The sequence below is a fragment of the Physella acuta genome, unplaced genomic scaffold, assembly GCF_028476545.2.
Source record: "Physella acuta isolate Inbredline_101_S28 unplaced genomic scaffold, ASM2847654v3 ptg001016l, whole genome shotgun sequence".
Classification (NCBI taxonomy): Eukaryota; Metazoa; Mollusca; class Gastropoda; family Physidae; genus Physella; species Physella acuta.
The window spans coordinates 493505-506142 of record NW_026732533.1 but is presented as its reverse complement, the minus strand read 5'-3'; positions in this window follow the sequence as shown (position 1 = coordinate 506142).

The window sequence follows — 12638 nt, the reverse complement described above, 5'->3', positions numbered from 1 at the left end:
TTGTTGTCTGGGGGGGTGTATGTTGCAGTGTTTGTTGTCTGGGGGGGGGGTGAGCAGTGTTTGTTGTCTGGGGGGGGGGGGGGTGTATGTTGCAGTGTTTGTTGTCTGGGGGGGGGGGTGTATGTTGCAGTGTTTGTTGTCTGGGGGGGGGGGTGTATGTTGCAGTGTTTGTTGTCTGGGGGGTGTATGTTGCAGTGTTTGTTGTCTGGGGGGGGGTGTATGTTGCAGTGTTTGTTGTCTGGGGGGGGGGGGGGTGAGCAATGTTTGTTGTCTGGGGGGGGTGCATGTTGCAGTGTTTGTTGTCTGGGGGGGGGGTGCATGTTGCAGTGTTTGTTGTCTGGGGGGGGGGTGTATGTTGCAGTGTTTGTTGTCTGGGGGGGGGGTGCATGTTGCAGTGTTTGTTGTCTGGGGGGGGGGTGTATGTTGCAGTGTTTGTTGTCTGGGGGGTGTATGTTGCAGTGTTTGTTGTCTGGGGGGGGGGGTGTATGTTGCAGTGTTTGTTGTCTGGGGGGGGGGGTGAGCAATGTTTGTTGTCTGGGGGGGGGTGCATGTTGCAGTGTTTGTTGTCTGGGGGGGGGGTGCATGTTGCAGTGTTTGTTGTCTGGGGGGGGGGTGTATGTTGCAGTGTTTGTTGTCTGGGGGGGGGGGGTGCATGTTGCAGTGTTTGTTGTCTGGGGGGGGGTGTATGTTGCAGTGTTTGTTGTCTGGGGGGGGGATGCATGTTGCAGTGTTTGTTGTCTGGGGGGGGGGGGGGGGTGTATGTTGCAGTGTTTGTTGTCTGGGGGGGGGGGTGCATGTTGCAGTGTTTGTTGTCTGGGGGGGGTGTATGTTGCAGTGTTTGTTGTCTGGGGGGGGGGGGCTGCATGTTGCAGTGTTTGTTGTCTGGGGGGGGGGGTGTATGTTGCAGTGTTTGTTGTCTGGGGGGGGGTGTATGTTGCAGTGTTTGTTGTCTGGGGGGGGGGGGGTGCATGTTGCAGTGTTTGTTGTCTGGGGGGGGGGTGTATGTTGCAGTGTTTGTTGTCTGGGGGGGTGTATGTTGCAGTGTTTGTTGTCTGGGGGGGTGTATGTTGCAGTGTTTGTTGTCTGGGGGGGGTGTATGTTGCAGTGTTTGTTGTCTGGGGGGGGGGTGAGCAGTGTTTGTTGTCTGGGGGGGGGGGGTGTATGTTGCAGTGTTTGTTGTCTGGGGGGGGGTGTATGTTGCAGTGTTTGTTGTCTGGGGGGGGGTGTATGTTGCAGTGTTTGTTGTCTGGGGGGTGTATGTTGCAGTGTTTGTTGTCTGGGGGGGGGTGTATGTTGCAGTGTTTGTTGTCTGGGGGGGGGGGGGGGGGTGAGCAATGTTTGTTGTCTGGGGGGGGGGGTGCATGTTGCAGTGTTTGTTGTCTGGGGGGGGGGGGTGCATGTTGCAGTGTTTGTTGTCTGGGGGGGGGTGTATGTTGCAGTGTTTGTTGTCTGGGGGGGGGGTGCATGTTGCAGTGTTTGTTGTCTGGGGGGGGGTGTATGTTGCAGTGTTTGTTGTCTGGGGGGGGGGGTGCATGTTGCAGTGTTTGTTGTCTGGGGGGGGGGTGTATGTTGCAGTGTTTGTTGTCTGGGGGGGTGTATGTTGCAGTGTTTGTTGTCTGGGGGGGGTGTATGTTGCAGTGTTTGTTGTCTGGGGGGGGGGGGTGTATGTTGCAGTGTTTGTTGTCTGGGGGGGGGGGGGTGCATGTTGCAGTGTTTGTTGTCTGGGGGGGTGTATGTTGCAGTGTTTGTTGTCTGGGGGGGGGGGGGGTGAGCAGTGTTTGTTGTCTGGGGGGGTGTATGTTGCAGTGTTTGTTGTCTGGGGGGGGGGGTGTATGTTGCAGTGTTTGTTGTCTGGGGGGGGGTGTATGTTGCAGTGTTTGTTGTCTGGGGGGGGGGGTGTATGTTGCAGTGTTTGTTGTCTGGGGGGGGGTGTATGTTGCAGTGTTTGTTGTCTGGGGGGGGTGTATGTTGCAGTGTTTGTTGTCTGGGGGGGGGGGGGGTGTATGTTGCAGTGTTTGTTGTCTGGGGGGGGGGTGTATGTTGCAGTGTTTGTTGTCTGGGGGGGGGGTGTATGTTGCAGTGTTTGTTGTCTGGGGGGGGGGGGGTGTATGTTGCAGTGTTTGTTGTCTGGGGGGGGGGGTGTATGTTGCAGTGTTTGTTGTCTGGGGGGGGGGTGTATGTTGCAGTGTTTGTTGTCTGGGGGGGGGTGAGCAATGTTTGTTGTCTGGGGGGGGGTGCATGTTGCAGTGTTTGTTGTCTGGGGGGGGGGGGTGCATGTTGCAGTGTTTGTTGTCTGGGGGGGGGGGGGTGTATGTTGCAGTGTTTGTTGTCTGGGGGGGGGGGTGTATGTTGCAGTGTTTGTTGTCTGGGGGGGGGGGTGTATGTTGCAGTGTTTGTTGTCTGGGGGGGGGGTGTATGTTGCAGTGTTTGTTGTCTGGGGGGGGGTGAGCAATGTTTGTTGTCTGGGGGGGGGGGGTGCATGTTGCAGTGTTTGTTGTCTGGGGGGGGGGTGTATGTTGCAGTGTTTGTTGTCTGGGGGGGGGGTGTATGTTGCAGTGTTTGTTGTCTGGGGGGGGGGGTGAGCAATGTTTGTTGTCTGGGGGGGGGGGGTGCATGTTGCAGTGTTTGTTGTCTGGGGGGGGGGGGTGAGCAGTGTTTGTTGTCTGGGGGGGGGGGTGAGCAGTGTTTGTTGTCTGGGGGGGGGGGGGTGAGCAGTGTTTGTTGTCTGGGGGGGGGGGGTGGGTGAGCAGTGTTGAGAGAAAACGCCCGCAGGTCCGAGGATCGCTGTTTGTGTCTATAAATAGATTTGTGTCGGGGAAGATGGACAAAGGTTCGAGTAAATTAGATGTATCAAGACGCATGCTGACCTTCAGTTTAACTACAGGATAAGCTAGCAAAGGTCATGACAGATGTAGATAAAAGAGGGGTTCGGTTCAATGACCTTTTGTTAGGAAAATGTGAAATGCTGGTGTTCAATATATCGATTTTTTCAGACAATGTAAGGCCTATGTTTTGGTCCGATTTCACCTTTTGTTAGCTATTTCAGCGGATACGGAAGTTTTTTCGGTTGTATGTTTTTACCGGTTTCTATGTATTTTTCACAGATTCCTAACGTTGTGAGTGGTTATACGAATGTTTCATCTTTAAAACACAACAAAAACCGAGGTCATACTCTCACATCTGGATCTAAGTGAAGAATGAGTTAAGGGAGGTACCACACAGCCTGCCCATAGTCCTCAGCTACCCCCAGTGGGGTAGGTCTACGATAGTCTACGATAGAGTGCTTTACTACTCAGGATAAATATTTGATGAGTGTCGTCTGTTAAGTGATAGGACCAAAAATGTGATAGAACAAAAATGTAATTGATGGGATGACACTGTACATATGGCGTACACATAAAAATGGTAGTTTGTACACATACTGGTTGAAATGTACTGGTACACATATATGGTGAACAGCTAGTTCAACATCTATAAATAGCCCTGTTGTAGTTGTAGTTATGCCAAGCAATAATCGTTGTCTTAAAGTTCGTTTTGATTTTACCAATTCAAGTACTAAAAAACTTTTAATGACTCTGAAATAAATGTAGGACGTACTACATCTCAAACCAACAAACCAACAAACCAACAAACCAACAAACCAACAAACAAACAAACCAACAAACAAACAAGCAAACAAACAAACAAACAAACAAACAAACAAACAAACCAACCAACCAACCAACCAACCAACCAACCAACCAACCAACCAACCAACCAACCAACCAACCAACCAACCAACCAACCAACCAACCAACCAACCAACCAACCAACCAACCAACCAACCAACCAACCAACCAACCAACCAACCAACCAACCAACCAACCAACCAACCAACCAACCAACCAACCAACCAACCAACCAACCAACCAACCAACCAACCAACCAACCAACCAACCAACCAACCAACCAACCAACCAACCAACCAACCAACAAACCAACAAACAAACAAACAAACAAACAAACAAACAAACAAACAAACAAACAAACAAACAAACAAACAAACAAACAAACAAACAAACAAACAAACAAACAAACAAACAAACAAACAAACAAACAAACAAACAAACAAACAAACAAACAAACAAACAAACAAACAAACAAACAAACAAACAAACAAACAAACAAACAAACAAACAAACAAACAAACAAACAAACAAACAAACAAACAAACAAACAAACAAACAAACAAACAAACAAACAAACAAACAAACAAACAAACAAACAAACAAACAAACAAACAAACAAACAAACAAACAAACAAACAAACAAACAAACAAACAAACAAACAAACAAACAAACAAACAAACAAACAAACAAACAAACAAACAAACAAACAAACAAACAAACAAACAAACAAACAAACAAACAAACAAACAAACAAACAAACAAACAAACAAACAAACAAACAAACAAACAAACAAACAAACAAACAAACAAACAAACAAACAAACAAACAAACAAACAAACAAACAAACAAACAAACAAACAAACAAACAAACAAACAAACAAACAAACAAACAAACAAACAAACACACCCACACACCTACACAAGAGGCATCACTCGTGGAGACGGTGGCACTGAGCCTTCCATCGAGTCTTGAGACACCTCGAGTGGTCTGCCTCTGAGAGGACAGCAGCGACCCCATTGTTCCAGAAGTTTCCGAGTCTAAGAGCGCCCCAGGTATTCAAGAGGTCAATTATTATCATGGCCATGATGTTGTTTTCTGGCCTGTCTGTTTTTGTCTATTTGAAATGAAGTGTTTTTTTCTGTTTGATAACATTGGATAAAGATACTTGATGCAATAATTGATTTCTTTATAAATAGAATTCTTAGCAAAGCTACGCTAATTTTGTAATATATTAGGGTAATATATACATTTATGCTAATGTCGTATAGCTTAAAGTATGGTTTAGGGTATGTGTGTATGTCTGCCACTGTAGGTGTATGACTTATGGGGTCGACGTATTGTATGGTTGTCAACATGTTGTATCTCTTTATGTTAGATGGCTTACACTATGGCCGTTTGGCTCACACTATAGGTGTTTGGCTAACACCTGATAACTCAGCAAGGCCCAATGTGGCTCTTATTAATTCGTCATGTCTCCTATGGCTCGTACTAATTTTTCATGGCCCAATATGGCTCGAACTTATTCGTCATGACCCAATGTGGCTCACACTAATTCGTCATGGCTCCTATGGCTCCTACCAATTTATCCTGGCCTAATACAGCCCGTATTGACGCCCAGCGAACACAGATCCAGTAAAGCCTTAGTTTGATGCTGAAGTTGGCTATGATAAAAACATGTTGTGTATTGTCATCATGTTGCCGATCATTCGAGGTACGTAATGGCCATGTTGCCATCACTCGAGGTATGTAATATTTCCGTATTCACCAGCTGACTTGCCGCCCGCCCCACGGGAAATAAAGACTGGACAAAAACCAGGCCGTACAGGGGACAGAACAGAGCAGTCGTTTGTGGAATTTTGTCGTACAGGGGACAGAACTGAGCAGTTCTTTGTGGAATTTTGCTGGCAGCAACCAGAGCAAGATGGCGGGTACTCTTGTTGTTTGATTGATGCTTGGGTCCCGGGGTGCCCTAATTAATTAGACAGAGGCTAAATGTGATGATGTGGTATGTTTTAGTTTTGTGAGCTGGCGGCAGGGTAATTGTAGGAAATATTGTAGTAATGTAGCAGGGTAATGAAGGACGTATTGTAGTGATGTAGCAGGCTAATTGTAGGACATATTGTAGTAATGTAGCAGGCTAATTGAAGCTAATATTGTATTAAATAATGTAGCAGGCTAATTGTAGGACATATTGTAGTGATGTAGCAGGCTAATTGTAGGACATATTGTAGTAATGTAGCAGGCTAATTGAAGCTAATATTGTATTAATTAATGTAGCAGGCTAATTGTAGGACATATTGTAGTAATGTAGCAGGCTAATTGAAGCTAATATTGTATTAATTAATGTAGCAGGCTAATTGAAGCTAATATTGTATTAATTAATGTAGCAGGCTAATTGAAGCTAATATTGTATTAATTAATGTAGCAGGCTAATTGAAGCTAATATTGTATTAATTAATGTAGCAGGCTAATTGAAGCTAATATTGTATTAATTAATGTAGCAGGCAAATTGAGGGACCTGTTGTAATAATTCCACTACAAGTCGAATAACAGAACGACTTGCTATATAAACGGCGGCAAACCATCACAGAGTTTGTCTAAAGTTAATACTGTCTGATCATACAACTATCATATACATCTATCATGCATTTGTCATACATATGTCATACGTCTATCACATACATCTGTCATACATCTGCCATACATCTATTTTCCATCCGTCTACTACAATGCATCTATCCTACAATTATACACATATGCTTGATCTACTCTACATCTTTCATGTACAACACATAACATACATTTATCCTTTTGTTCTTGGTTTATTTATTTCACCAACGAAGTCCTGATATCACAACTTTATACTGTCAAGTAATTTCCCTTAAACCCTGCTCATCTGGTAAATAGTGGATTATGTGTAGATGCAAGTATCAAATATCTAAAATAGATCCCCTGATTAGTTTCGATATATTGAATACCATCGAACTATTGAGATAACGACCACAAATATCGCCTTTTCTTAAAACTAATCAACACAGTGACAAGGGTTAGATTCTTAACAGAAAAATCGTTTTGAAAAACCGATATCGGTATTGAAAGTTTTTATTGATGAAATTCTCAAATTTTTTGAAAGAAATTGATTCTATCTAATATGTCCGTTGGTTCGATATTTGAAGAGAGGGCAGACATCTTGACAGGATCGGTTACGCTTCGATCTAATTGATTGGAAATTGTGTAAACTATTGTAACAAGCGTGGGTACCAGTCCCATATGGTATACTATATATATAAATGGCATATATATATATATATATATATATATATATATATATATATATATATATATATTTATATATATATATATATATATTTATATATATTTATATATATTTATATATTTATACACACACACACACACACACACATATATATATATATATATATATATATATATATATATATATATATATATATATATATATATATATATATATATATATATATATAAACAGCTGAGCTGACCGCTATAAATAAATGACCTTTCCTAGACTAAGACAACCACATCGTCTCCCATTACAAGGTAGTGCTCCATCTGGTGCTGCTAAATGTGGTCTGTCCTTCGGGGACCCTCTCTACACGAGTCACGTGTCTTGTGAGAGGGGACACGATTGGTCAGATCTCTTGGGGTCAAAGGCTGGGAAAATGGCGAAGCTGGGTCAAGGTGAAGGTCGCGTGTGAAAGATTCGAGCAAGTGTGCTCTCGGGTAAAGTTTTGTGTCGAACTCTGACCTTTGGCTGGGTTTTGTTGACCTCTGACCCTTGATTATATTTTTATGAACTTTCACCTTTGGCTATTTCGAAAACTTGTGGTTGTGGGTTCTATGTAATACACCAAGTAGCCACAAGCCACAACCCACACACCACAGCAGTCGCTAACCATTACCTACCCCCTCACCGCAACCTACACAACACAGCAAACACCAACCCCCCGAACCCACATCACACCCACAACACACCCCCAGCACCACCACTCCCACAACCCACAACCCACATCACACCCACATCACACACCCAGCACCACCACCACTCCCACAACCCACAACCCACATCACACCCCCAGCACCACCACTCCCACAACCCACAACCCACATCACACACCAACCCCTCACGACTCACACAACCCCCCCCCCTGCTCGAGAAGAGAAATTCTTTTCTTGGCCATCACCACCGACAGATTTGGCCCCGTATGGCCCCACACGGGACCCACACACGGGACCCCCACACGGGACCCCCACACGAGAGCCACACACGAGAGCCCTATTACACGTCAATTCATTTCCGGTTTCCGCTGTACCTCCCGCGAGAGAAGGGAGAGAAAAACGGCAGCAATTTCACAGGCAAGGGAAGTAAGCCAGTAAAGGGCTAGCACCAAGGCCGATAATTTAGACCTAAGGTCATTGATTTGACATAATTTGAAAGAATACCAACCGCGGTTTAACATTGAGGGAAAATTAATGATCAAATTAAATGTTTTGTTTAAAAATGTAATGAAAAAAAAAAGAATGTATTGAGAAAATCGCCAAACGATTTTATACTATGGAAGAAATTTAAACAACAATCGGCCACAAACGCGTCGGCACACGAATTCATTAAACACCATCTTCAATTCAAAAGCGGATGCAGCAAGAAAAAACAAAAACAACAACAAACAAACATAGCTATAATAAAAGCTGGCAAAACAGTGCAATCTGGAACGATACCTCATAATGTGTTACAAGCGTATAGGTATAATGATAATGCCTAGTTAAGGTTTGGTTTGGCTTTAGGTATAATCTTTTCTCCGTGAAGTGAATCAGAGGAACGTCTGTATGTAGATATGGCATTTCCTGTTCCCGATCCCCAAGATAGTCTAAATCACGTGGTCATGGCACTTTATAATTGAGGTTAAAACTCTATCAAGGAGAGTGTGATGACGCTAGATTAGGTCGGATAGGTGAAGTAGAAGAAGTTAATAGAAACAGGTTATAGCTAGTTGGTTAGAGAGACCAATGAAAGTACAGGGGCTGACCGGTCACGTGGGACGGTCATCTGACCACTGGAGCGTGGGTCGGCAGTTAGGCCAGGCAGTTGATAGTTAGGGTAGGAGAACGGAGAGAAAGATGTAGAGAATTAAAGATAGTGTGTTAGGGATGGTCATGGGAGTGCGTAGTTACAGAGGCGTAGCGACCCTTCCCGGCGCCCGGGGACAAACTTTCGATTTGCACCTATCCCTTGAACTTTTCATTTGCACCCCCCCTCAAACTTTCGATTTGCACCCCCCCCCTCTCGCACTTTTCATTTGCACCCCCCCCCCCCCTCAAACTTTCGATTTGCATCCTACCTCGAACTTTTCATTTGCACCACCCTCTCAAACTTTCAATTTGGCGCCCCCCTAAGGTCGGCGCCCGGGGACATATGTCCCCCCCGCCCCACCCCCCCCCCTCACTACGCCTCTGCGTAGTTACTATTAGTAGCAGCAGATAGTATAGAATATGCTAGTTAGGTAGGAAGTTGATTGTGTACAATTTTAATAAAGAACATTATATTGGACTTGAACGTGTGTGTTGGATTCTCATCATCTTCATCACCCCCACTTTCACATTTGGTGGTGGTACTCCATTTCCCAACCCTCACAGAGAGCATATTTTGTTAGTCTTTTACCCGCAGCTATTTAAATCAATACCGCTGTCTGTCTGTCTTTCTTTCTGTCTCACTCTCTCTCTCTCTCTGTCTCTCTCTATCTATCTGTTTGTATCTCTGAATGCATCTGTAATTTTTACCCATTTCCATCAAACACATTTTTCCCAAACGGCATAGAAATGTATCCGACCATGTTTATAAACTAAATATTTTTTTACTGCGTACGATGGCATTTATGTTTATTTACATAACATTTTGCAATTATCTCTAATAGGAACTCTTAGTGTATTAAAAGCTTTTTAAAAATGATTTTATGTATTTTCCATAAAAATATGTTTTAAATAAAATTGATCTTTATTTAGCAGGAAAAATACTCACATTTTAACGGTCTCAAAACATCTTTTATTAAATTTTTAGGGATCGCGCAAAAAATGTCTGGAAATCTAAACCTTGTAAAAAGCATGACCTACTCTGCAACAATACATGACCTACAACACATGTCCTACAATACATGACCTACACCTTAAACAAACATTGACCTTTGCTCTGTCAAAGATACCTACACTTCATTAAAGCATGACCTAACTTTTGAAAAATCGTCAGTAATACATGACTAAAACTTGAAAAATACATGACATGAGCTATTTCAAAGGTAAGATAAGCTCAGTCAAACATGACCTACAGCCCAATACAACACGATTTACACTTCAAAACATGACTTTCAACTCAATTGTAACATGACCTTCAATTCAATTGTAACATGACCTACAAGTCAATTTAAACATGACCTACTATTCAATTGAAACATGACCTACTATTCAATTTAAACATGACCTACCATGTAAGAAACATGCACTAAGTTCTGTCAAAAAATTACCTCACTTCATACAAAACCTCAATATAATTTAAACAGTGTCTACCCCCCCCCCTCCCCATCCCCCCCACAGACAACGCAACAGATTGTTTGACCTACATACATAATTAATGAGTGCCGAGATCCACCCAATCATCTTTAACTGCTCGCATCACTGTCTAAAAACAAAACATTCGGTACAAAACTTTTCTCTTTTACTGCTCGCATCACTGTCTAAAAACAAAACATTCGGTACAAAACTTTTCAACTCCTACCTCCACCCTCTCCAAATTTTGACGAGCCCCGAGCTAAAATACACCCCAATAGATTCATTTTTCTTTTGTTATTAAAAACAGCAATGTTCATGAATTGAAGACATCTCAACTGGAAAAACAGCTAAGGGAGTTTCACATTGAGAACAAATCCCTGGAGCTTTTCCTTTTTTGACGCGACATTTTTATGTCCAGACTAGCAAAATTTAAAAAAATTTAAAATCTCAAAAATCAATTACGATTTTCTGATTCTCCGGGGTTCGGAATATTTTTTGTGTGTTTTTATTTATTCATGGTTGTCTTTGTTGCTTTGAAAATTCAGCGGAGTTCTGTGTTCAGATCCTTGTTGGGTGGAACTCCGTGAATAATTGGAGTTCTGTGTTCAGATCCTTGTTGGGTGGAGCTCCGTGAATAATTGGACAATGTTCTCGAACAGACGGATGCTATTGATGGAGAGGGCAAACTTTTGTAAAGGATAGTGCGCATGCGCATGACTTTTGAGGGGAAATAATAAAATAAAATTTCGCGTTGAACAAAAGATGTACTTTAAGGTGGCTCGATGATGACGTAGGTCAACGGAAACGTTACACTCATTGGTGACGTCAAGAGTTCATATCTTTTCTAGAACAGCCTACACGTCAAACGGCCGCAAAACACATCAGCCCGCCAGTCCTACACGGCCACCAAGCCCACCAGTCCTACACGGTCACCAAGCCCACCAGTCCTACACGGTCACCAAGCCCACCAGTCCTACACGGTCACCAAGCCCACCAGTCCTACACGGTCACCAAGCCCACCAGTCCTACACGGCCCCCAAGCCAACTAGCCTTACACGGCCACCAAGCCCACTAGTACACCAGTGCTACACGGCCCCCAAGCCCACCAATCCTACACGGCCACCAAGCCCACTAGTACACCAGCCACCAAGCCCAATAGTATACCAGCCAAGTGTTAGTATTTTTTACGTCTTTGTCATAACCTTGTACATATTTTCTAGCAGTCAACACCCCCCCCCCCTCCACTATCTACACCCACATTCTAACTTGGGATAAATATACAACAACACACTGGCGTTAACTCAACTCCCCTAAGTTCTATACTATTCTAGTCTATTTTTACCTAACCCCAACTGACGGACAACTTCAGGTATATAACGGACAACTTCAGGTAACTGACGTACAGGTCAGCTGAAATAAACGGAGCCGGACAAATCGTGCCGTATCGATTGATCGAACGATCGACAGACGACTGATCAGGCGGACAGACCACCTGCTTGGAGCCGGAAGTGACGCAATGGTCCATGGTGGGCGCCCAGACAGGTAATATCCATCTGTCATCTCGTCGCTGTTGATGGGGGTGGGGGGTGGGGGGGGGGGGTCAAGGGGTGGTGGAGCTGTCAGTGCAGAGGAAGAAGAGTAGAGGGTTGATTGATTTTGTTGGTTTCTATCTGCAGACAGAGTGGTCCACAGATGGTATCGTTGTTGTCAGCTTTTTAATGTGTGTGTGTGTGTGTGCGTTTTTATATAGAACTTGTCAAGGCGTGCTTGTTATTAGGGAGAACTTGACCCAACGAGATCTTATTGTAGAGGAAACTTGTCATAGAGCGAAATTATCAAAAAGAGAACTTGTCATAGATAGAACTTTTCATAGAAAGAACTTTTCATACATAGAAAACTTGTCATTAGAAACTTGCTATTGATAGAAAACTTGTCATTAGTAACTTGCCATAGAGAGAACTTGTCGTTAGAAGCTTGTCCTCAAGAAAACTTGTCATTTCTCCCACCAACCAGCATCAACAAAAGCGACCTTGACCTGTAAATTACCTGTAAATCAATGACCTTGATATTCACTGAACCGTGCCACTCTGCGCTTGATACAACTATCCGATATAATCTATTGATGTATTTCATTCGATTACACGTTTATAACAAATGTAATTGCTGCATTTTTAGGTCAGACATTGATTTCTATTAGCCTATCAATCAGGCGGGGCGTGTAGTTGTTGAAGTAATTTAAACGAGCCGGCCCGCGGCATAACATACGCCGCTATTTAGTTGTTTCTAATTTTCAATAATTCATAATTTGTGAATTCGACAGTACCAACGCTGACACTGAAAATATTTCTTTAAAACACTATAAGTAGCTCGTTAAGGACCATAACCCCC